The sequence below is a fragment of the Macaca fascicularis genome, chromosome 18, assembly GCF_037993035.2.
Source record: "Macaca fascicularis isolate 582-1 chromosome 18, T2T-MFA8v1.1".
Classification (NCBI taxonomy): Eukaryota; Metazoa; Chordata; class Mammalia; order Primates; family Cercopithecidae; genus Macaca; species Macaca fascicularis.
In genome coordinates, this window is record NC_088392.1 from 49,997,087 (window position 1) to 50,024,354 (window position 27,268).

Here is a 27,268-nt window from a genome sequence, read left to right on the forward strand (position 1 = left end):
CCTTCTTCACTCACAATAGCTGACAGTGAACTTGTATATAACCAATAACTGATGCTATGATTTTAGTATGTGGTCTCTAGCAAACAGATATATTTGGGCCCATTATGATAATTTTACTGCACAGGTTCTCAATTTTCTGTCTTCCCCAGCATAATAGGGACAGGACTGGGTTTTGTGGGATCCTGAGAACTAGCCAACTGAATATCTCTTTAAGGAAATCAATACAATACTATGAACAAAAAAATCACAAACAATATTTTTTAATTAGTGTTTATTTAGTATGATGAAATAAATAAAAATAAACTATAATTTTTAAAAGTGAAAAATTCCACAGATATTACTATATGATGGTATAAATAATACTGATTTCCTGAAACAAGTACATAATATTTTAATTTTGAAAATATTTTTGCAATCTTCAAATGAATGTATTATGTGATTAATTTTGGTGTACAGCTTATATAACATTTGTAGATACATGTAACTACTAACAAAATTGAGATTCAGAACAGTTAATAATACCCCAAAATTTCCTCATATTATTTCTTTATAGTTAAAACCATCTCTCAACCCTAGTCCCTAAACAAAAAAAATGGTTTGTTCTCCTTCCATATAATTTACCTTTGCATAATGTAATTCAAAGAAAATCATATACTATTAAAAACTTGTCAGATTGACTTTTACCACTTAAAAATAAATCTTTCTGGCTGGGCACGGTGGTTCACGCCTGTAATCCCACCCAGCACTTTGGGAGGCCGAGACGGGCGGATCACGAGGTCAGGAAATCGAGACCATCCTGGCTAACACGGTGAAACTTCGTCTCTACTAAAAATATAAAAAATTAGCCAGGTGTGGTGGCCGACTCCTGTAGTCCCAGCTACTTTGGAGGCTGAGGCAGGAGAATGGCGTGAACCTGGGAGGTGGAGCTTGCAGTGGGCCTGAGATCGGGCCACTGCACTCCAGCCTTGGCGACAGAGCAAGACTGCATCTCAAAAAAAAAAAAGAAAGAAATCTGATTCATCCAAGCTGTTGTACCTATTTACTGTTCAGTTGTTTTTACTGTTGAGTAGTATTCCATTGCAGGGATGTACCCATAGTTTATCTCTTCATGTTTTCTCCACACTTGTGCTTGTACACTATGCATAAGATTTTATAATATTCTCTCTAAGATAACAGAACATCAGACTTCCTTCTAACAAGACTGAACTTTGATTTTTATTGCTGTAGTTTTGAAAAATGTATTTCAGGGCCGGGTGCGGTGGCTCACACCTGTAATCCCAGCACTTTGGGAGGTCGAGGCGGGTGGATCACCTAAGGTCAGGAGTCCTAGACCAATCTGGCCAACATGGTGAAACCCCATCTCCACTAAAAATACAAAAACTTGCTGGGTATGGTGGTGTGTGTCTGTAATCCCAGCTACACAGGAGGCTGAGGCAGGGGAATTGCTTGAACTCGGGAGGCAGAGGTTGCAGTGAGCCGAGATCGGGCCACTGCACTCCAGCCTGGACAACAAGAGCAAAACTCTGTCTTAAAAAAAAAAAAAAGTAAAAAAGAAAAAAAGTCTTTCAGTTTTATCACGTTGTTTCTGGTGAATTTGAAAAATATTTTCAGATTGCTATCAAAGTTGGGGAAATCTCCATCAACTTTCCTTCATACTTGAGCAGTACAGTTTGGAAGAATTTTCTGCTGATTAGCTCTCGCTGCACACATTTCACTCGTTGATTTTCCTTCAGTTGCCCAATCCTTTGGGTGGCAGGAACTGAACGGCACATTCATAGGACAGTCAGCCCCTGACCCTATGCTTTCATCTTCACAAGTCCCTCGAGTCAGCACAGTGGGAAACTGGAATAGTCCTGGATAGCCATGCATCCTCTGAGCTGGTAAGAACTTAATCATCCATAAAAGGATTGCAAATCACTAACCGTGTCCCGCTATATCAATCCAAATGTATCCTCAACTCAACTTTCCCTTAGCTCAATGCAGATTTGCCTGCAGCCATTTTAATGCCATCTTGAGAAAGAGCAAGTGTGATAGGGAGAAAAACTCAAAGTAGAAATAGATAATGGTCTTAATGGAAGTTCAAATATCTTACTCTGCAAATTTGTGAAGCTCAGAGGCTTTATTCTTAACCATTCTACTATAGCTGCCCTCCATAGAGACTGGGCCACAACATTAAATTCTGAGATCTGGTTGGTTTTGGAAAACTCATTCTAATCCCGCATCTCTCTCAGAGTTCCTGTTCTGAGGATGGGAAATGTCAGGAACTGCGGAGAATAGTATACTTCTAATTTCTCTCTTGGGTTTTAGAGAGTGGTTCTCAAGATAAAATTCTTATATGCATTCTCTGTTTTCCCAAGTCTCCCTTAGGGTTTCAGCTGGTTCCAATCCTATAATGCTTGCTCCCCACTCAGTCCATTTCACAGGAGAATATCTCATTTTTTTCTCCCCTGAGAGTATTAGGAATATTCTCCCATGTGCTCCTGAATGAATTATATTGGTTTCCCAAGTTAATCCACAAAATATTCATTGTTGATTATCTCTGTCAGGTATGTAGCATGCCAATGTTCTCAGTGGACACCACACAACACTCTTCTAGAAAACCAGCACCTCCAGGGGACTTCTGTGGGCTGCAGCCACCTCTCCTAGCTCTAGAAATGTTTCTAAAGGGGTCTACAGTGAAGCTATCTAAAACTTAGTGGTGCTGCTATACTGACGTAAAATAGAGAAATGTCTTGTTTCTTGTCGATGGACAATGTGATTAATTGTTTTGAAAAATCAAACCATCAAACAACTGCACAAACATGCTAAGGTGCTAACAACCTGACGGACCCTTGTAAGTATAATATTTCCGTTTCCAGCTGAGAGGGGTAGTTTTTAGAGGCAATTATCTGATCCTTATTTCCCCAAGAGGGATCCTCTAATTCTAGGAAGCAGCTTCTATACATTATTAAGATGGATGGAATGTGGTCTGAAAGACAGTAAGCCTTCTGCGCGGTGATGAAGCACCATGCAATCTGTGGGTGCATGACTGTTCATTGGAAGGGAACCTTATAATTATGAACTTTAGGACACAATTTGGTCTTATACTTGGTCTTATTATGTACAACATGGAGATAAATAATCAAATGCATTACATTCGTGAAAAAAAGAAAGTTGAAAATAATAATATACTCTATGATAGAATTAATAATACAAATTATTAATAAATTTTGGAACCAATAATTTCACCTCCAGCACTGATTCTAGGAAAAATAATCAGTGATGTGTATGTACCAGGATGTACAAATGCTATTTATTAAATAAACATTGTGAGTAGTAGTTGCTGTATTAATTTGCTGGGACTGCCATACCAAAGTAACACAGACTGATGACTTAAACTGAAGGCATCTATTTTCTCACAGGGCTAGAAGTCCTAAATAAAGGTGTCAGCAAGATTGGTTTCTTTTGAGCCCTCTCGCATTGCCTTATATTTGGCCGTCTTCTCTTTGTGTCTTTATATGATCTTTCCTCTATTTGTTTCTGTGTCCTGATCTCTTCTTATGAGGACACCAGTCATATTAAATTAAAGCCCACCGTAATGTCCTCTTTTTTAAGGTAATTTCCCCCTTAAAGACCTATTTCCAAGTACAGTCATATTCTGATATATTGAGGTTAGGATTTCAACATATAAACTGCAGTAGGGGACATATTGAACACATAACAGTCATATAATGGGAGACTCATTAAATTCATTTTGGTACATTGTACTTGATACTCTGTAGCCACTAACAATTATGATGTTTTGTGCATAGCTATGGGCATAAGACAATGTTCATGGTAAAGAGTTAGTTTTAAAAATGTGTTATAAGTCAGGCGTGGTGATTGTGTGCCTGTGGTCTTACCTACTCAGGAGGCTGGAGTGAGAGGATCACTTGAGGCCAGGAGTTTGAGGCCAGGCCACAGTGTGCTGTGATTATGCCTGTGAATAACCACTGCACGTCAGACTGGATGACATAGTGAGACCCTATCTTGAAAATACATACACACACACAAAGTTGTTAAAAAGTTGAGAGTATAATATCAATATTATCAAATTAAAATAATTGTTGCCTTATCTGCTCATGAAAACCTAATTCCTTAAAAAAACCTCACGGTCAAAACTTTCTGCAGGTTGCTTCAGAGTGATCCACAGATGCTCAGTTAAAAGTCAACATTCAACGTGTTCTCCATGCCTGGCCAAACAGGGTCTGGGCCTGCCCTACTGGCCATGTAGTCTCTCCTGCTGTTCTTTCAGGCAGAACTACTTCCTTTTAGAAGCCACCACTCTTCTTGGCACAATGGTGATGCTGCCGTTCTACTCTAGGCCTTGCAGTGCACCCTGCCCTGCTTCTTCTCTCTGTATCATGTCAAGCCCCCAGGAACCGCTTGGCCCTAGTGTTTTCCTGATACCCTCCCGAGACCCTGCGGCATCAGGCAGCTCTTGGAGGGCCAAGGCTGAGCACCATCCTATGGTGAAGTGGGAAAGGGTGTCCTGTTCCCATTGTGTTGCCAGTTAAGTTGCTTGGGTCCTAATAAGATGCAAGTTTGTAGGTGAAATAGCACTTGCTGTGCTGGGCGCAGTGGCTCATGCCTGTAAATCTAGCACTTTGGGAGGCCGAGGTGGGTGGTTCACCTGAGGTCAGGAGTTCAAGACCAGTCTGGCCAATATGATTAAACCCCATCTCTATGAAAAATACAAAAAAATTAACCAGGCATGGTGGCGGGCCCCTGTAATCCCAGCTACTTGGGAGGCTGAAGAAGGAGAATCACTTAAACCCTGGAGGTGGAGGTTGCAGTGAGCCAAGGTTGCACTAGTGCACTCCAGCCTGGGCAACAAGGGTGAAACTGTCTCAAAATACAAAATAATAATAATAATAAAAGAAATAGCACTTGCTGTTTCTAATTACAGATTTTCTGTTTCCTACAGCTTCTAAACATGAGTCAAATGGAGATCAGGTTGGGAGACAACTCTAAAGACAGGAAGTTTTTGCCATTGAAAGTAATGGCAAAAATCGCAATTACTTTTGCACCAACCTAAAAGTTCGCACTAAAGTGCCTGGATCCGTCATCGTTCCAAGAGGTTGCAGACATCTCCTAAAGCTTTATCAGATATGTCAAATCCCTACTTAAAACTAAGTTGGGATACCTGATGTGTATGTGTGTGTGTTTGCATCAACATTTGTTGTAAATAATACAAATTATAATATGGTCATATATTCAGGGCACGTGTATGTACAGATACAGATATTTATGCAGAGAGAAGGAGAGAAGGAGAAAGACAATAACTAATTTCTATTTCTTATGGGTTGTATAATTATGAGTGTTTCTTTCTCTCTTGCTTGCCTTCTTAATTTATATACTTTTTTAAGATGAAATTATTATTTACTCAATTTTTTTTAGCCCTCTAAAATACAGGGGAAATAATGTCAATAAAGAAGGAATAACAGAGGAAAAGTTCAACAGGTCAGAACTAATGTCGATTTTAATAGATTTAATTTTAAAGTTCTAAGTTCTATTAAAAATTATTTGCATTCATATACACAGGAAACTCTGATCTATTTCCAGATGATATGTAATGGTTCTGAGGTTTTTCATTGTTCCTAGAAGAGAAAGAGTCCACATCCAAAGGACAGTCAGTAGGGGATGCCTGAGTTTGTGTGCAGTGTCCTCTGTTGTGGATGCAAGAACTCCAGCCATCATTAACTTAAAGAAGAGAGGACTTACACATCTTAGTAGCTTTCAATATCTGACAGGCTGCCTCATGAAATAAAGATAAGATGGATTTATTGGATTAGATAGGTTTATCTAGAAAACAAAACTAAGGCCAATATTTTCTTCATTTTAATACAAATATATTGACCACCTACTCAATGCCAAGCATCGAAGATAAGAAGAATAAAAACAAAAAGAAGGCTATAGAAGCAGGTATCTCTCAATACATTTTAAAATGACGTCATGAAAACTTTTAGTCACAGAACAGGTTGATTTTTTTTTCAAGTGGCTTTTAATATAGTGAGTCTCCCATCCTTAAAATGTTCTGAGTGAGGCATCTCCCAAGGATGCAATATCAGGAATTTCTGAATTCAAATAGCCTAGAGCTATGATTCTCAAACTTTAGTGTTGAGCAGAATCATCTTGAGGACTTATTAAAACTCAGATCCCTGGGTGCTCCCCATAGATAATTTGCATTCTAATAAGGTCCCAGGAGACACTGATGCTGTTGATCCATGGACCACACCTGGAGGAGCAATGGCCTAGATGTGAAAGACAGAGCGTATCAGGTTCTTCCTTGCAAGATCAGTCATTCTAAGACTACAGTTAGAAAAGAATGTCACTCTTCTCAAATTTATTTACCTCAGCTCACTGCAAAAGAAAAGATGGTTGAAGAAAAGAAACAATCTGCTCAAAAGCAAAAACTACCCAAAGTGATAGACCTGTTTCTGGGGCAGTGAGATGTTAAGAAGAAAAAGTTTCAAGCAAGCCTCCCCTGATGATTCTTGTAAAATGGTTTCAAATATAATTTTTTTTCAAAGATCCCCAATTACACTTTACACAGCTCTTAGATTGCACTGACAAAGCTTTAAAATATGATGCATTTACTCCATGCAGGCAGCAGTCTCTGGAGCCGAAGCCTCAGCGTTAGTGATGTGTCGCAGCTGGTTTCAGGGCTGCGTTGAAAGCTTCAAGCTTTGGCACGACTGAGCATTAACTCAGCATTAAGCAGAAGCTTTGACACTGGAGACTACAAACTTGGATGGATTAAATACACATTTTGGATATCTTACAAAATACTAGCATTAAGGGAGAGAAGGAGATTGTTAAAAAGAGAGAAGAAGGAGGATATAAAAAGCATGCAATGTAAATGAGAAGAGACACTGGTCTGGTAAAGCTATCTTAACCTTTAACACAGCTCCCTTTTCTTTTGGACTTTAGAACACTTACATCCATCTTTTCAACAGGAGTGGCTTTTTGAGATATTCGACTGTGTGTGCACTTACCATCAAAAGACAATGCAAAAATTATTGATAATATGACAAACTCTGAACTAGCAGATTTTATTAAGAGATTCAGGCCAGTTGGAGCCCAGCTTCTGGCACCAGAACAGCAAAAAGTCACCATAAAGTAAGCATTCAATATATTTGGATAGGTTACTAAAATATAAGTAATAAATAATGTCTTCTAGTTCTAACATGCATGTAACTTTTTTCACAGTTTCACAGATATTGACTCACCATAATCCATGTGTTAGATCAGCATTGTCTCACCCATTGCCTTCCCCAAAACATTCCCTTTTAAAATACATATATATATAGTATCCCAGAGATTTAGTTACTGGCCCAAGGTTATATAGAGGATTAAAGGAAGTACCAGGGCAAAATGCCAGTTTTACTAAAACCAAGTTCTCAGACTTTCTCCCGCGCTATGCATACATCAGTTCTAATTCCCAGTTCTACCACTGTAAATAAATTCTACTCATATATTTAAACTCCACATTCGATGAGAGCCCTTTAAAGATTCTGGAGAATCTCTTTGTAGAAATATAACATAATAGCGATAAGCAGCAATAACCTACTATTCTCAGCATCCAATGTTTTAAAAGTAGGAATTTAAAAGTTTTCCTTTGGAATTGTTTGCCGGAATTCCACTTCAACTCCAGAGTAGATGTATCTGTTAAATATGACGTTTCTTTCTTTTCCTTCCTTCTTTTTTTCCTTCCTTCCTTCTTTCCTTCCTCCCTTTCTTCTTTCCTCCTTCCCTCTTTCTCTTTCTATCTTTCATTTTAGTGGTAGTGTTGAGGACAGGAAGTTCTAGATTAGGTTAAGAAACTCAAGTGGACTAAGGAAACAAGTCATGCTGTCAAATTTTCCCTGTGAGACTGTAAGCATGTCTTAAGTAAACAGCTTCACCAGCTAAAAGAATGTTTTGGGATGCACATGCATATTCTGTCAACTTAGACTATGTAAAAATTCTAACACAATTGTTTGCAGGTATTAATTAATCCAGTCATCTGATTGCTTTTTTGCTGGCCCAAAACAATGACAAATTAGATTTTTATTACTAAATTGCTTGGAAAATATCTAGATATTATGCTAATACAGTCCCAAATCCATTTTCTTTTTTATATTTCTTCAACCTCCAACAATTATTTATTAAACATCTACCCTTAAGTTCCTGAACTATAAAGTTGATAGATATGGTCCTTATTTTAAGTTTGGAGAGTGGGAGGAGACACACGTATGTCCGATTATGTGCAACAAATTGTTACCAGTATCTAACAGAAGTTGGTATGATCTAAAAGATTTTGTCCCCTGCAAAATGTATATATTTAAACCTAATCCCCAATGCAATAGTTTTAAGATGTGGGGCTTCTGGGAGGGCTTTACATCCTGAGAGCAGAGCCCATATGAATGGGATTAGTGCCTTTATAAAAGAGGCCTAAAGTAGCTTGTTCGGTGACTTCACCAAGTGAAAAAATAGCAAGAAGTCACCATCTGTGAAGCAGAGAGGGAGCCCTCATCAGACATCAAATCTGCTGATGCCTTAATCTTGGATTTCCCAGTCCCTATAGCTGTGACAAATAAATTTCTGTTGTTTATAAATTACTCAGTCTAATGTATTTTGCTACAGCAGCTTGAATGGACCAAGACAGAAGTTTATATCGGAAGAAGTGCTGCACAACGAAGAAGTCATTGTTATCGGGGCATGCTAAGAAAACTTGTATAACAGATGCAATATTTTAATGAAAATCTGTAAGAAAGAGTCCAGTAGGGCACAGCATATTGCATACAGGTATGGGTTGATAGAAATCTAAAAGGGTAAGACACAGATTTTGTCTATTCAATCTCACCAATGAAGATAATGCCACTAGGAGAACTTTGACACAGCTAGGTGGCTGTTGTTGCGGAGACTCTCTATCTTTGCATTCTAATGAGTTTAGAGGGTTGTAATGTTCTTCTCCACCTACCCTTCATTTAGGGTTGATCGACACATCTGATATCACCACAATATTACAATATTATTGAAAATGAAAAAAGGTTTAGGGGCCTGGTTTATGCAGGTGGGTTATCTTAGAATGAATTTAATTCACAATTCTGCTTCTTCACTCTGCTTATCTAACCAAAAAGTTATTTGTAGGTATATTTAAAAGTTAAACCTGTAGTAAATCAAATATTTCCTGGTAGATAAGCCTATCATGGCTAGGCTGGTCCACAGGAAATAGATTCATTGGTACATCATAGGAGAGGATACACCCCTAGGCCCATACCTGGAAAATAAGGTGACAGATAGTAGACAGAAAGACCAAAGCAACTGGGCAGGAAAGCAACTGGCTTCAGGAACAACTGGCAAGTGAGTGTAGCAGAGCAGCAGGGGGCACAGGAAACACACACAGTGAGCATGAAGAAGCCTGGCAACAGATAGTTCTATCCCCAGGCCATTCTGCAGACCTCAGGAATACTGGCAACAAGCAGCCAGGTTTCCACTCCAGAAAATTGAACTTGTTAAGATCACCTAATCCGGGACAAGACCTAGGGAATGCGAGAAGAGGGTAAAGCATTCGTATGAGTTTGTTCTATTCATGTGGCCCCTCATGTAGTCTGAGTAGTGAATTCAGGAGGCAGATATGATGCCTGAAAGGAGAAAACTGAGTCTCAGGAAATCCAGACAGAGAACGGTTACTGGGCCAGGAGCAAAGCTAAGGATGCTAGGTCATTAAACTCCAGCCCAACACTTCCAAAATACCTTGTGACAAAAACTGACTGTCAGAACCCCATAGGGCTGTATCTCTCTCTGTGGGGATGTGTGTGTTTTTGTACCTGTTTCAGAGGGGTATAAAAAGTGGGAGGGGTGACTGAAGATGGCCCAGTTATTACATTACCCTTTAAGGTTTTAAAATCCCGTGGCATTTATGACAATCATATTGTGATCCATCTACTAAAACATAAAAACATGGAGGCCTAATCTCTGTAGGTTTAGGATGCAATTCTGTCTCTGGAATATCAAGTAACGCAGTACCGAATGTAAAGACTGTCTTTGACTGAGGACACTCTGGGAAACAATTTTCCGCTGCATGTTAGCCTATCTGTAATCAAAGTGTGTGTGTATCTCTCATTTTTTTAATCCCTTCACTTCTTTCTCTCTCTTTTCCCTCATTGTGTCCTTACTTCCCCCGCCTCCCTCCCCCGCAAAACACTTTTCTCTTGCCTATGGAGATGGGAACCAAAGGGAAATTGATGCAGTGGCGGGTTTAATATGACATTTGAAAAGTGACTTTTTGATTTTCAATTAACCTTGCACAAAGAGGAAATATTGAAATTCGCCCCTTTGTTCTTGGCTGGATCTGCAGGCAGGCTGGTTGGTACCAAGAGCTGAACCGGGTTTTGGGTGGGGCGATAGGGAAGGAAGAGGCAGGTTGAGGAAAGTAAGAGAAAATCTGGCACCTACCAAAGTGCTCTGCTTCTATTTGCACAAAATGAGACAAGACTAGCCTGTACTAATTACTCTCAGACGGGGGAAACAGGTAGGAGAGAAAATGCTCTTGTCATTTGTTTGACTTAATTGTATGCTTTTATGAGCCTTCTGGCTGGAAGGATTAAAGTTACTTTTAATAACACTTCCTTTCAGAAAGAATGTGGTTTGAAGTTTCCCAGCAGGGCCTCCCAGTCAACAGCAGGATCCTTTCCCCAATCCCTGACCCCTCCCCTTTCCCCCTCCCGCCCCACCCCCGCCAGTCAACCCTCTCCCCCTTCCCTTGTTTGAAAGGCCCATTGTTGTTTGTAGAAGAAAGAGATGCTTACACCATAACATAAAACAATAAAGTTAACTCCGTGAGTCTCCTCTTTCCGGATTTTCTATGCAATCTTTACGAAAGGCAGTAGTATCTCCCCCCGCCTACCCCGCCTCTCCGCACCCCCACCCACCCACTTCCTCCACCACCCTATTTCCTGCACTTACCCCCCCAACCCGCGCCCGCTCCTTTTTGCAAAAGGAAACCTTGAAAATCATATATGGAAAAGAAAGTAGCTTGACGCTTTGGACCTCATTAAGCTGCGTGTGGACACCAGCGCGGTGACAGCGACAAGGTTCCATAAACACACGCATCGCAGGTGATTAGGGCAGCCCGCTTCCGCTGATGGACCTTCCCCTTTTCGTCTCTGTTCTTGCAGGGTTTCTGCTCCTTGCTCCCTGGCTGTTTTCTCTCGCTCTCTTTTTACCTTCTCACTGTTTTTGTCTGTGTTTCCTTTTGCTCCGCGGTTTCCACCGCGCCAGTCTCGACCCCGAAAGGCATCGGCAGGGTCCCCCGCGGCAGACCAGGGGTGTTGCGGGCTGCTGGGCAGGGTGGGGGGGGGGGGGGACCGCGCGCTGCACGTGCAGAGCCGCCCGGACGGCTGCGAAAGGACAGCGGCGCACCCCGCCCGAGGCCCCAGCGATCCATCAGGGCGGCTGCATGCTGGAAGACGCTTCATCTCATCCCTAGATGGCAGCAGGATTCTGAAGCTGGCGCAGCCCTGGGCAGCCCTTTCTTGTCTATTTTCCTGAACAGATTGCCAGGGGATACGGCGGCTAAACAGCCCGACGCTTCCCCCGAGTGCAGCTCAGACCGAAGTGCAAGCCGGACTGACGCCGCTGGCGAGGCTTCTGGGGTCAGATCCTGAAGCTTGGACACCACGTTCTCTCTTTTTGCACACAGATGTGCTACTGTGTAAAAATAAACAAACAAAAACATGGGAGTTCAGCTTCTTGGAGAATGTGTCATGGTCAAGACTAGTGATTCTGGGCGGTGACAAAAGTCCTGGAGGCCTGAGTGCACAGAGGACACACGCACAGATGCACATGAACTCATGGGGAAACACTAGTTTTCTCTGCCAGGGACCAGGCCGGCCATGTAGGAAGGCAGCAGGATGTGAAGATTGAGACTTTAGCTCCAGCTTCACTACCATCCTGCCCTGTACTTTGAGGGAAGGTTCGTTCTGTCCCTGAGCCTCAGTTATTTCATCTGTAAAACTGGGGTTATTATAGCTTTCAGCTGTGTACATACAAAAGACTGTTAGGATTATCAAGAGGAACAAAGAAGGGGGGAAAATCACTTTGACAGGAGTAGGTTCACTGCTGCAGCTTTTGGCCCAGAGCAGGCATTTTTCTTCAGAGGAAGCTTCCAAATGGTGCTACAGTATTTATTTTGATCAGCCAGATATGACTTATTTGAAAACAAAAGGCAGAGGTTGTTTCGCACCTTAAAAGCTGAGGGCTTTTGTCTCCAAACCACTTATTTTGTCCACACCCAGTCCCTCATCATGGACTTTGTCATCCCTTGGAAATCCTTTACATCAGAAGTCTTTATCACCAGAAACTACACACAACAGCCCAATAGCTGCATCCCCGAGGGCCCAAGGATTAAATAGGAAAAGCTGAAACTACTCTGGTTGGAGTATGCTATATTGGAAGAAGTTACTGTTAACATGGCATCTAACATACTGTGTGAGTCAGAAAATTTTCTCACCAAGTCTGACTCAGAGGAAAAAAAAAAATCAAAGATTTAAAAAAAAATCCTCATATTATGTACAGTACATTTTGCTTGTTTTCTATGAGTTCTGTACTCTTCTAGCACCATGGCAACCTTTGTCACACAAGGAGCAGGAGGACAAAGGTGACGGATGTTTACCTCTTTATTTTGTCTGGGGTCTTGTTTCCTTCACTCTTACCGGATTCAAAATTTCAGCAAATGTACCAGGGCCAGAAATACTTCATCCTGACTCTGATCCCAGGAATTTTGTAATATGTGTAAAACCTTAAGTAACTTTGATTATTTATACCAAATAAAGCAGAGCTTCACAGTCTACAACTTTGCTTACTGGGGGTTTTATGGGACTCAAAGTTGTTTCAAAATGATAAGGAGGTGGGACAAGGGGGAAAACAAGAAGAAAATATACAAAAGTCTAGCTATTGTTATCCTTCCTTAAAAACATTATGCCAGAACATGGGGCAGAAAACAGAGTCGAAAATTTTCTATCATTTGACTACTTCCCCTGTTCTGTTTGAATATTAGGCCTAATTTGAACTATTATTAGCTCTAGCCTCCTGTAGCATCAACCCCAGAATTATTGTCACATCAGTAATTCCAACAGTCTCATACTATACTGTTGACTCCCACATCACCTCATCTTATAGCTTTCTAATAGTCTCTCTCATTCCGCCAATTCTTCAGCCTCATAAAGTCCTCTGCTTTAATGATCCTCACACTATCCTGAAAATCAGCTTCTCATTGTTCCCCACCTAGCTCTTGCCATAAGCCTTGCCAGCCTGACCCCCAAGCTGAACCATTCTTACTAAGAGCTCCCCCCACACCTTCTCTTGTGGAAAAAACATAACCCTAACTGGAAACTTCTAGAGAGGATAGAAAAAGATCAAAACTGCAATCTGCATCCTTTCCTCCTAGAGCCAGAGAACAAGACAATGTTGGTGAAAATCATCCAGCCTTGCTTATTTGTTGTCAACAAATTCATTGCAAACAGTCTTAGATGGACCTTTTATGCTGCCTAATATTTTACTTATTCTTGATTATTTATTTTTCACTGGTTATTTTGTTTTTTTACCCATAGTGATTTTTCTTTCCTGTGATCTTTAGTGAATATGCCAAAACATTGGCCTTCTCTTCAAGGTTTTTACCACCCAATACACTCTCGTAGCAGGCAAGCCCCTCAACTACCTCACAGAAGAATGAAAGCCACTGGGGAGAATGGGCCTCATCACTCTGCTCCCCATTAAAATGTTTATCTACCTATACTGCTTTCTTTACTTTCTTTCCTCCGGTCTCAAGGGAGAGAAGCCCTTTATAGTAAGTAGCACTCCATCCAAGAATTCTCTCCATTTCATTTTTTCTCATTTCCTCTAGGAGAGAGATTCATCAGTTCTCCCCTATTCTATGTCTTTAACCACCCGCTCTGACCCTCAGTTTTTTCTTTCTATTCCCATTCCCTTCTCATTCATGTATTAATCATCTGTCATACTCTCTAGACAACCAGAAGTGCTGAACCACAGTCATGTGTCACTTAACCAGAAGTGCTGAACCACAGTCATGTGTCACTTAACTACAGGGACACATTGTGAAAATTGCACTACTGGGCAATTTCATTGTTATACAAACATCATCATTTTCCTACACAAACCTAGATGGTTTAGCCTACTACTCACCTAGGCTAGAGAGTATGATCCATTTGCTCCTAGGCTGCAAACCTTTAACGCATAATACTGTACTGAGTAATGTAAGCAATTATAAAATATCAGTAAGTATTTGCACATCTAAACATACATAAGCATAGAAAAGGTATAGTGAAAATACTCTGTTATTATCTTATGAAACCACTACCCTAGCTATGGCCTATTGGTGACCAAAATGTTGTTATGCAGCATATGGTGGTAGTTGTAGGACCACACACACACACACCACACACTCACACTCCAGTCCTCTGCTACACTTCTCTACCTTTGTTCTTCATCCATGTCTCTGTGATGTAGAATGACCTTCTGACACTTTTTTTTTCCAGATTCTTGCTCATCCTTTAAGACTCAGGCTCAAGGATCATACTCTAAAGAGTAAATGTTTCTTAACATCCAACATAAGCTAAGATCCTTTTATTTTGCCCTTGCAGAGAGCACATACCTTTTGATAGCAGTTACACACTCATTTTATCTCAATGTAATTTATATTTAACACACTAGACTATGAGCTCCTCAAAGGCAAAAACTATGCCTTATTCAGCTTTATTTTCTTGGTGCCAAATGCCGGCCCAGGCACATAGTCTTAAACTTTGTTTTATATGAATCAGTCATATTGCCTTCTATACCTGTTGCCTTGTAAGAAAAACGTTTGCTTACATCAGCAGAATAGAGTTCCCTAAACTGTGTCATCAGGCCCCTCTGCTCATTTTGGCTATTTGGACTGTGCAGTGTACTAGCTTAAAGACCAGCCAACCTAACTGGTCAATGTTCTATAAGATGGACTGATAGAGATAGCTCTTCTGAAACAGTCATGATATAATCAAGGGGTCTTTCAAATTTGAAATGGATGCTGTAAAGGAGGAAGATGGCAGCAGAAGCAACAACTTAAAGGTCAGGAGACAACTAGAAGCTAGGAAACAAGAAGAGTTATAATGATCCTTCAGTTAGCTGAATTTCAAGAGCAGAAGTAATAAACGTGTATTTAGATTCAAAATAATAATCCATCTCAAGTTCTCATAGAAAGTGTCAGAATGGGGACTGGAACCCAGGTCTCTTTCTATTAAGACCAGTGCTGTTTCTAGTTCAACTTACCTGTTTTGTTCATTATTTTATATAATTTAATGGGCAGTTTTAAAGTTAGGTATAAAATATTCAGGCCTTACCTAGTAAGAAAGAAAGGAAGACAGATATAAAGTAAGGAAGAAAATTTTAAAAATAACCATTGAAATAGAAAGGAAGAGTGTGAGTTTGGCAACTATGTTATTAGTTAATGCACTATAAATTACTGAAGGTGGATTTTTTTAAGTTAAAGAGTTCTGAATAGGGAATATAAACTAATGATCACAATTGATTGGTGTTTACTACAACCAGGCAGTCAGAATATCTCATCATCATCATCATCATCATCATCACCGCATATACTTAATGGTCACTACTCAAAGAACTAACATGTGTAAGATCTTCACAATAATCCCTTGAGTGGTTACTATAATAATGCAAACATTAAAAATCAGAAAATTGAGGCACAGGAGTTGAGTACATTGATTAAATTACACAGTCAAAAAGTTGAAGGCCAATAAATATACATTTATTCACATGAATTATAAAATTTAATCATTGTAGCAATTTTTAAAAGGAGTAATATAATCATATTTTATAGTTATATAGCTATCATTTTATAAAGGAGAAATCTGAAAGATCGGTTGCATAACATTTTGTGCTCTTTGCTAGTATGAGCCTATTCTATCTGATATAAAAACACATGTCTTGTCCAGGTGTGGTGGCGCATGCCTGTAATCCCAGCACTTGGGGATGCCAAGGCAGGAGGATCAGTTGAGCTCAGGAGTTTGAGATCAGCTTAGTCAACATAGTGAGAACTTGTCTCTACAAAAAATCAAAAAATTAGCCATGTATGGTGACATGTACCTGTTGTCTCAGCTACTTGGGAGGCTGAGGTGGGAGAATTGCTTGAGCCCAGGAGATCAAGGCTGCAGTGAGCTGTGATCATACCACTGTACTCCAGCCTGGGCAACAGAGCAAGACCCTGTCTCTAAAATAAGAAAAAGAAAAAAATCCACATCTTCTCTAAAGCATATTATGCTTCTGTCTTGCATTTTGAATAGTGAGGAATAAGTAGGATGTTACTGTGAGCTAGTAAATTATCTTCATATATGATTGGTTTTATTCACATGTAAATAATGTTTTAAAATCTTCCTTAGGAAAAATAATTTTTAAAATAACTCAGAAAATAAACTTGTAGCTCCCAGTCTGCTGTGGATCTTCAATATCACATCAGAGAGGAAATTTGCCTTTAGACTTCTCCTGTTACTCCTTTAGTTGTAGTTTCTCATCTCTCCCAACCTCCCAAAGTCATCTGTTCAGATTTTTTCCTTAGACAATAAAGCTATTATTTCCTTAGAAATATTTTTGCATCAGGGTGCCTCCTAAGCCTTGAATTAAAAGAGGACTCCTTGAGAAGACAGTAGAACCCTGACCCTCTCTCCTATATGTACGGATGAGTATCATGGGGTAACCTGAAACAGACCAACAGTGATCAGAAAAAAACCCTCTGCAATGTATTTTCTCAGTACCACATATATGAGGCAGTAGTCACTGACTGTTCTTAGAAAATGCTAGTGAGTAACAGTTTCTATTTGTTGAGAAGCTTAGTAAACTTGCCTTTCTGTTGGCTGAGGGGGAAAAAAAGATTACTTTGGATAGCGAGGCATCAGTTTCTGGATATAAAGACCAAACTGATCTTTTTCTCCACCCACTGACAGGGAAAGTATCAAACTGTTCCCTAAAGTAAAATGTCCGGAAGGAAAGAGAATCTAGACTGGTATCCCAGCCCCAGTTTATGAGGCTCTAAGATTCTCAGGAATGTCTGATTTTTCTGTAAGGATTCCTTGGTTGTGCATGAAATGGTATGGTGAAAAGAATGGAAAGAAGGAAGGAGAGAGGGAGGGAGAAAAGAATGAGTCTAATTCAAGATACTTCTGCAGACTGGGCAAGATCTGGGCTGCAGGAGCATCCCGTGAACAAAGAGAAATATTTCACTGAGTTAGAAGGCCCTGTCTTACAGAGTGATGCCTCGAGGCCAAAAATAAACAAACATAAGCAGAACTAATTCATTTCTCCTTGGCCACTTGGAAGAGAATTGAAACACTTCAATGGATAAATTCCTGTGTCCTTAAGAAATTACAGAAGGGAAGTAGGTGCCAAAAAATATTTGCCCTTAAGCGGGATTGGGTGGGCAGTTGGATTAACTAAACACAATCAAAAATTGAAGTGTATACCAGTTCTGAATTTGTGGAACAAGTCATACTGATCATGGGTTGAAACCATAGGGATCCCCTCTTGATAACCTAAATAGCCCCTGCATCCAAATGGATGTGTCTCTAGTGTAGGAAAAGGAGTTTTAGGAAGGAGCTCTAAAATCACAACACAAAGGAGACCAATCCACCGCTGGCTTCCAAAGCCCTACTGCCTATATCAAGTACTGCCTTGAGCCATGATACTTGTCACCAGCAGCTCCATAAATATCTTTCAGTATTTATTTTTATGGTCATTTTAAAAATACTTGTTTGATAGGTTGGAAAAATTAAGCCTTCTAAAGGCTGAGGAAAAATGTCTTTAGTTTCAGCACAATTCAGCCACAATTCAGCCTATGAATTGTGTTGGGCATATCTGACTGAGAAACCTCTGTTGGACCCACCACCAACCTTTACGTCCTACAGCATATGGGTCCTAAAACATTCTTCCTCCGTGAAAATTACCCTAGGTTTAATATTTCATCATCTTTGGATTGTTTTCCTCCCTGAATTTCTGTAATACTTGTTAGCAGTGTAAGGGCCAAGGGAAACTCCCCTTTCACCCTCTGAAAGTTCGCTGAAAATCAATGACAAGAAGCTGACTAATAGGAGAAACAGCACACACATTTATTAACATGTATGTGAGAGTCTTCAGAATGAAGACACAAAGATACAAGGGAAATTGTCTATTTTTGTGCTTAGGTTCAACAACATATGGACAGCCATGTAGAAATATGATTGGACAAAAAGGATATGATCTAATGCTACTAGATCTAATGGGGAAACCAGCCAGGCTTATCCATCTAGATTCTTCTCGGCCTCTCTGAGCATGCATTCTTCCTTTCTCGGTATGGGGCAGGACCCTCTCTCAAATTGGGTTCTCATGTCCTACAGCCAAACAAGGTAGATCAGATAATTTTTATGGCCAGTTTTTGCAAAGAAAGGCAGAGGGAAAGTTAGAGTCATATTTTTAGGGTTTTTGGCTGGCTTTGGAAAATAGGGTTCAGGTTTCTATGACCCACCTAAAGGAAAGGGGATTCTAGTTTCTATGGCTAACCCTGGGGAAGAATAGGACTGAGAGATAGGAGGGCAGCAGAAGGTGACAGGAAAACTTTTGCTACCGAGGCTTTCATTTTGGGGTATTGTTTTCTGAGTTCCAACAGCTGCAATATTCATCTTGTCACATTTTTATATGCCACTCTACCCTGTTGTTTGATAGTAAGTATGGGGAATCTTACAATCTTAGGACAATGTAAAGTTCTTAGCAAATATACCTAATGCAATGTTTGTCACATTTTTTTTCACAAAGATCGCTGGAATCCCTCAGAGAACTATAGGTATTCTATGGGGGAAAAGGGTGATGATGTGTGCTCTTTTAAAGATTTTGACAAGCTGTCTATTAAAAAGCAGCTTACTTTCATTTGACTTACACATTCATAATTTTACCCCTTTCTTTTTTCCATAGAAACACAATTTTTAATAGTCACAAACCAAAAGGAAAAACAATCTTTTTAATGTTTTGTTCAACAATATAAATAAAAAATTCTTCCCAATGTTTTCAAACATAGAAGATGGATTAATCGGAACTTGAGTGAAAATGGTTGAACAACCATATACGTATTTGAAATTGTTATTGTCTACCTGGAAAGATGTCATTTTGTCGAGACATAGAATTTTACTCCTGGTCATCTCTGTTCAATATTCTTATCAGTGTTAATGTACCAAGAATTACTTTAAAACTGTAGATAGTACGATGTCATACCATACCTTCCACACCACACCAAGATATTGGATTTCGTTTCTTCCTTCAAATGTCCCTAGCACTTTTTTGCCTCAGGGAGTTTGGACCTGGTGTTTTCTTTACGCAAAATACTCATTCTGCTCATTCAGTTCCTCCACTGCCTACCACATGTGACAGGCAGCAGAGGTGCTGGATGTATAGAATTCATGTTTTGTTGCCATTCCCACCAAAACACATAAAATGCTCACATAAATGCTTCAGATATATCCTAGCTGTCTTCCAGAGATTAGGGAACATATTTGTATATAAATGAATATTAAAATGGTGATGTCTACTTGTCAATTGAGTGAAGATGATGCTTGTATCAAAATGGTGACATCTGGGCTGAAATTTGAAATTGGGATTGCATATGATTTTTGTAGGCTAAAGATTGAGGACACTTATTTGGCCCACTATACTTTGGACTAGCCCATGACTCAAATATTTTATAAAGTTCTGACTGCCCATTTTAAAAAATGGGCATGGATAAATGGGAGTACACAGAGAAAAAAATCAATTAATAGTAAAGTACAGGATATATCACATAGGGCATTGCTGAAGGAATTGAATGTTGAACCTGAAGAAGAGAAGGAGACATGTCATGATGGTTTTTCACCATGATATCATGATACCCATAGAGAAGAGAGATTAACATTATTTCTTGAAGCCCCAGAGAGAATTTAACAGAAGGCCATTTGGTAGAAGTTACTGGAAGAGAGAACTGGCCTCAGTATATTAAGATCCTTCTGTGGACTACAGTGAGTAAAATACAAAATAATTACATACTGGAATCCCTGAGTCTGGAAGGAGTCACATGAGGACTATGTGACTTTCTGCCTAAAACTAATAGAGGGCAGCACTGAACTGGGTGCAGGACACAAATAGATAATCTAACCTCTTGTCAAAGTCTCAGTGGTTTAGAGTGGCAGAGATTATGTTTATGCCTTGCTTTGTTTTCTCACTTGTAAAACTTGAGTGAGGATGATAATTATAATAACACTAATAAAAATAATAATAGCTACTTTATAGACTCCTAATAGAATTATATATTGTATGTGATACAGAGAAATAAAAATAGTAATAATTAACATTTATCAAGCACTTATTAGAGCTAGGCACTGCACTAATCATATTTTGTTCCATAAATATTTATTTGTTGAATTGAATGCATTAAATATGGTTGTTGATGTTAATGTTTTATACTAAAATAAATAGATGACCTTAATTGAATGATTATTATATCCTATAGATCATGATGGATTCATTCTGACTTTCTCTTTTTCCAAGTGTCATTGCTCATTCTGTAGAGAGACTGTCCCATCAGCAAGAGCAGTGTGCCTGGGTCTTTGCAACAATGGCGAGAAAAGGCTGTAAACCCACCATAGCTATTCACACTTACACGAGCAATAACTGCATATTTCACATATAGAAATTGGCCCACAGTATAGGAATTAAAAACATTAAATAGGAATTGGTAGGCTAGGTTCTAGTCACCAATTTGTCATCAACTTGTTATGCCACCTAACCTCATAGGTTATGTGTGCACATGGGAAATGAAAGTTATTTATTTTTGCCTATTTTATTTCTATTATCTATTTTAGAGTCAATATTCTCTTTTCTCCTTAAAAAGTGACTCTGTGATAAAGTTGAAATTTTTAAACTTTATAGTTGTTTTAAATGGGAATCCAAAGAGCCAGCAAATGAATCCTAGGACTGGAGGATTGGTATGGAAACAAATTTATGCAAATGCAATACATAGAGTAGATTGGAGAGAGTCCAGTGCCTTAAGAAGAAAAATTATAAGACAAGGGAAGCAATCAATTTTGCAAAAACTCGTTTCGTCATTGGGTAAAAGACAATAGGATTTCTTACAGATAAGGAGTTCTGTGGTTACGTGTAATTTTTATCTATTCTCTTGTCCTTGTAGAAACTAAATATAAGCACAGGAGTCCTCTCTTCCCTTTACTTCTAAGCTAGTTTTAAATTTTCTTGCTAGGAAATACAGTCTGTGGTGGCGATGCAGTGGTGCAGAGGAGGGAAAGTTCTGGTACTGGCAGATTTCTGAGGAGCTTTAACAAAGTGCCAAAAGGGTTTATTGTGCAACTCTTGTCACTGTGATAGTTCCTCTCCAGCCTGATTACAGAACCACCGTCAGAACACAAAGTCATCGGCTGCAATTAAAAACAGAAATAAAGCCTTGATATTTGAAGAGAAGTGTACACAACGAACAAGTAGAAAGAAAAAAAAGAATATAATTCATGATAATTGAATTTCTATTTTCTGTGAGGAATTTAGGGACTTTATAACAATTCTATGATTTAAGTGTTACTATATCATTTTTAACCAGAGGAAACTGAAGTTCAGAAAGGCAAAAATGTTTCCTGAAGTCACACCACTAGTGAGGAAAAAAGGTAGAATTTAAGCAAAGACCAGCTCGTGACTACTCTTCTTCCCACATACTGTTGAAATATAGTATTGTTCTCAAACTTTTTAGCAGCCATTCTTATTTTAATGTTCAATTGAAGAAGCCAACTATTCTTTAATTCTGAATTAAGTGGAAACTTTTTAAAATTAGTAGTTGGGACTATAAAATAGTAACTAAGGCATTGCCTATAGTATGGTAGCAAAATTATCTAATTACCAATTAAAGTACAAATAGAAAAAAATTGAGTAAATTGATATCTTGGGTTTATTTTCACTTTTCTCACTCCCATTTTTTGAGTTATTTGTATCAGAAGCTGGTTATGATATTATTATAGACTACAAAGTGTTACAGCTCTAAATCTAGAAGCTCTGTAACTAAATGATCAGATTGTTGTCCCAACCTATCAATAAAGAAGCTAATTGCTTCAAATATGGTGACACTGGTAGTTACAGAATTAGCACATTAATTCTGAAGATCAATTATTCACCAAATACTTATTGAAAACTAACACTTTTCTAGGCACTGAATATACAGTGGTGAATTGTAAAGGCAATGATACCGTTCAACTAGAAATTATTTACTGATATATACTTTGCAGAGAATTAAAATGGAAAAGTCCTAAATTATAAGAAGGAACCAGCAGTGTAAAAATTAGGGAGGAAAGCATTCCTGACACATAAGGCATCAGGAATAATGAGCCTTAAGATGAGAACAAGATTGGCATGTTTCAAGAACAGAAAGAATGCTCTATGGCTTAAGAGCATTGGCTCAGGGGAGAGGGCTATTAGATGAGAGCAAAGGTAGACTCAGGTTAGATTATATGGGTCTTCATAGACCAGGGTCAGAAATGTAGATTTTATTCTAAATACATTGAGAAATTGTTAAGATTTTAAGCAGGAGAGACGTGATCCACATTTCAATATTTGCAGACTTCTTGGTCTGCTGCATGAGAGGATAGACCAAGAAGGAGCAGAAAGATCAGTCAGGAGATAGGGGGATACCGCGTCTATAGATGAGACTGGCAGAGACAGAGATGGAGTGAAGTCGACAGATGAGATATAATTTGGTGACAGAGTCAGCAGGTCCTACTTGTGAATTTTATGTCAAGGGAGAGGGAAAGAGAAGAATCAAAGGTGCCTTTTTGTTTGGCGTGAGCAATAGGATTGGTTGACTGGTGAAGTAGGTAGCTGGGGAAATGAGACAAATTGAGGAAAAAGGAGATTGAGAGTGAGAGATGGGGAAGGTAGTGAAGAGTCCTGTTTTGAACATGATAAATTTGAGATGCATATTAGGCATACCTTAGAGATACTCGCCTGGAGATGGGGAAGAGGTCAAGGCTAGAGATACAGTTTAGGAGTCATTATCATATAGATGAATTTGAGGCCATGGGAATAGATGAGATTACCTATGGAGAGGAGATAAAGGATCCCAGGAATGAGCCCTAGGGCACTTGAAAATTTTGAAAGCAGTATTTTTCCTTAAATAAATATCTTCCTAGTTAACTAGTAGATTTAATTTTAGCAGTTTTCTATAAAAGGGTAATAATCCAAAGCAAAGCAATTATTATTTTTTCTTTGAAATTTTCTCTAATCCCTATGCCCTAAAGGCTATATATAAAGTTATAAGTAGTTTAATGAGAGAAATATGAAAATATAGAAATAACACAATTGGTTTAAGCAGGTCTTCTTGATGATTGCTTTGCACTTGATAGCATTTCTATCTTTGGACATTAACTGTCATTCAGCCTTTCCCAATAATAGATTGTGATTGTGCATATTATACCACTCCAAACTCAGAAGAAAGTGTTACGTTCTGTACCCTATGAACTATACCCTCATGAGTTTAAACCCTGTCAAAAGTACAGCTAGGGAGTACCTTTGTCACTGAGCAATTGCAGCTGAGTATTACTAAAATCTTCTTTAAGCTGCTCATTGAAGAGGACCATGGTGCCATTTCCATACTAAGGAAGTCCCAGTTCCGAAGCGCATTGTTATTATGCTGTATCAATTCCATGACCTGCCAGCTGCAGGTTTGAAATAGCTGCACTCTGTGAAACCCAGCTTTTAAATCCCAGAAAAGGGAGTTCAACCTTTTATTGTCCTAAAATGGACCAATGTGATATGACAGAGTAAGGGGTCTTTCTGATGGTGCCTTCAAAATTACCATCCTCAATGTTCTACGTGGGAAATAAAAGTCCAGAAGAACTTTTCAAAGGCAGGCTTTTGGCCTGCATCTCTTGAACAAAATCTTTTCAGTTTCTTCCTGGCCGTATACATCATGATCCATGATTGCTTATCAACCTGTGTTGGGAGAAGGAACTATTTATTTTATGAAGGTGCATATCTATTTTATGTGCAGGGCTATATCAAGTGGTTGAATTGCAGATGTAGTTTATGATTGATGTTAATAACATTGGTTGCTAATTTTTAAATATCTAAAAGTGTTGCATAAAATATAATACTTCCATGATTGCACAGGAGAGAGTGTAGAAAACTCAGCTGAATCTATTTCTAATTTCAAGTCAGATTTGTGTCCTTCAGTATACTCCTCAACACCCCACCCCACACTGTCACTCCCTTTTGGGACTGTTTTTATACACACACACATATGCACACACACAGAGACACACAAACACAGTTCTCTTAACTTTTCCTTTCCAACTATTTATACCTAACACCTTATTCTGACTCTAAAAGTAATGACTAAAATCATCTTCCTGGATTCTCCTGTCTCCAGGTGAAGGGTGTAAACGTTCCTGCTCCTGTAACCTGCCTTCCAGATCTGCTTCCGGGTCTGGGTTCTAATACTATCATGATCTTATCTGTGCTGCCTTTATTTGCAGACTTCTCTCAGGTTTGATGAGGATGTTCTTACCATAGCCTAGCTCCTCTGGTCTTAAAATTCCCTGTGATCCCCTTCCTCTGTGATATATATCTACTTCCTTCATCTTTGTGTTCCTCACTATCTCATTAAATTTTCTCATTTAACACAATTTCCTCATTAAATTTTCTCATTTAACACAATTTTATGATTCACCTGTCTTTGGATAGTAAACACACTTTTATGTCTGGCTCTAGAAAGTCAAAGTCCCATAGAGAGGAGAATTCTCTTCACTTCCTTTAGGACACTCACTTGAATTCACTGCAAATGAAAATGAGAAGGTCTATGACAATATTTTCCTAAAGCATATACATTAATAATGTGTCTGATTTTCTATTACATTTAGTAAAATAATTATCCATCTGAATGTTTCTTTTTTTATTCTTATTATTCATATGCTTTTTAATATGATTTTAGGTTTCCCTTTGAGGATTAAATGGCTCGAAACAAGAAAAGTCTTGAGCATCTTTTTTTTTTTTCTTTGTACATCCTTTGTAAATCCTTATCTCATTGATCTTTCCAAAGTAGAGGTGATGACCAGTAGTATTTCTTCCATACTGACTTTCCACTTCATATGCCAGTTTTCAACTCTTTACAAGTAAAGAAGTTGATAAAGGAACAAGAGGAAACTTTGATGCTGCCAACTCTTAAGCAATTTAAGCTGTGACTTTACTAACCCTAAAGTAAATGAAGCCAGATCCAGTAGCTACATGATCAAATGCTGTTACAGGATAATTTAGCCCAATTGAATATTACAGTAATGGGGGGAAAATATATTCTGTGCACACTGAAGTTTCTACTTCTTCAGGAGAATTAAATTGCTGAATGACCGTGTACCTCACTGAAAGTATCTCAAATACATACGTTCAGAAGACTAATATAACCAGCAAATACAAGGAAAGATATGAGAGATATAGAGGAGTTGAATACATTTCAAAGATAGAGAATAATATCTAATATAAAATCATATTTTATTAGTCTGTGTAGGATCACATCGTTATTTTCCATATTTTCAAAGAAGAGAGAAGAGAGATTACAGATACTTTTCCTATATTGGCATCTTAAATAATTGTGTGACCCAGCATATGTAATTCTCCCAAACATATATGTTTCTAAATTAAGCAACTACTTATGAACTGCATCCTATATTTGAACATCAAACCATTTCCATGGTAGATGGGATGAATCAGTAGTGGGTGTTCAGAGGACATCCTGGCAGATGCTGATCAAGATCTGTCAAGGGTCAGCATCCAGATAGCAATTCCCCCTGGAAGGTTCATAACATGTTAACTTAATTCAAGCAGTTATGGGATTTCTCTGTGTGTCTCTAGAACTTCATACATTAGGATACTAACTTATACTGCTTCCCAAATTCTAAGGTTCATCCCTAATTTTATATTGACTATTGCATAGGAAAAGTCCCTGCCGTTCATCCATGTACCCATCCATCCATTCATCCATTTATCCATCCATCCATTTATCGATCCATCGTCTATACTAAAAGATTATTTATTGAGCAGCCACTCTTTGTCAAATACATTGCTAGGTACATATAAACATATAAAAAATGTTTGAAATGGCCCTTTGCCTCATATAATTTACCAACATTTTGCAAAGCTTACCTGAAATTCATTCTCATTTTCATTATTTCTCCTTCTATTTTTTACCACATGAATATGATTATTTTTTATGGACATAATTTTCTTGCTCTAAGAGTTCCTTTGTTTTTATTTCATCCACTTGCCACTTTGCTTACTCTAAATTGTAACTAAGGATTGCCTAGCCTTTCATATTGTCCAGGAGCACCACTTCTCACACACCATTTTAGCAATGAAAATCTCTCCTTATGCCCTTCATTTCCTGCCCTTTTTTCAGTCTCTCTTCACTCGCTACAAAAAAACATATATCCCAATTTTATTTATAGTTAGATGTTTACAATTAAAATGCCACACTTCTTGTTAAGTTTCTTTAGTAATATCATTCTCTGCCAAAACCGTGGTAGTTGTAAATGAGGTTTGAAACTCATTTTTTTTTTTTCACAGACCAAACAGAACCTAAATTTATGTGCACAATTGGTAGCCAGTTTTCTTACTTCTGTAAACAAGATACAATCAAGTGTTCAGGGACACGTTTCACCTTGATCCCTGTCTACCCAGTGGCGATTTGCTACCCTTCTTATTCTTTTTGTCCTCTGCGATGTTCTGTTGGCCCCCGGTTTCCTCGTCATAATCATCATCATGTCTATGAGTCTCAGGTATTCCAAGTTTAACTATCAAACTCAGTATTTCTAGACACAAAAGCCACAGTCCCTGTGACTATGTCACTTTCTGTATTAGCAGGAAAGAAAATAAGTAAGAGAATATGAGTGAGTTGAAAAGAAACACTTAATAGAGTGCTTATTTAAACATATTCTAAAATATGTTTGTCTACTTGACCTAACTACTGACTTAAATGCAATAAGAAGGCATTTTAACACCATTAGTATCTGGATTTCTGCCAGAGAAAGCTCCTTGCTTTATATCCCCTTAGGCTGTACTGATGAAACTACCTAAAAATGGGGTTTAATAGCACTTAATTCATTTTAAATGCTAAAGCAACCAGTAAAGTGTATCAGATGATAAAAAAAGAAAAAAGACT

The 27,268-nt window shown here is 38.6% G+C and overlaps 2 long non-coding RNA genes across 2 annotated transcripts in view; one reads left to right on the plus strand and one right to left on the minus strand.

The window, feature by feature from the left end:
* Window positions 1-11,486, minus strand: part of LOC135968246 (uncharacterized) — a 36,576-nt gene extending 25,090 nt beyond the window's left edge. The window contains exon 1 of the long non-coding RNA XR_010582870.1: window positions 11,232-11,486. This is a non-coding gene — a long non-coding RNA (uncharacterized lncRNA). The remainder of the gene's footprint in view (window positions 1-11,231) is intronic.
* On the plus strand, window positions 10,999-12,853 carry LOC135968247 (uncharacterized). Its single transcript, XR_010582871.1, has 2 exons — window positions 10,999-11,123; window positions 11,561-12,853. It is a non-coding gene; the product is annotated as an uncharacterized lncRNA (long non-coding RNA).
* The last annotated feature ends 14,415 nt before the right edge of the window (window positions 12,854-27,268 follow it).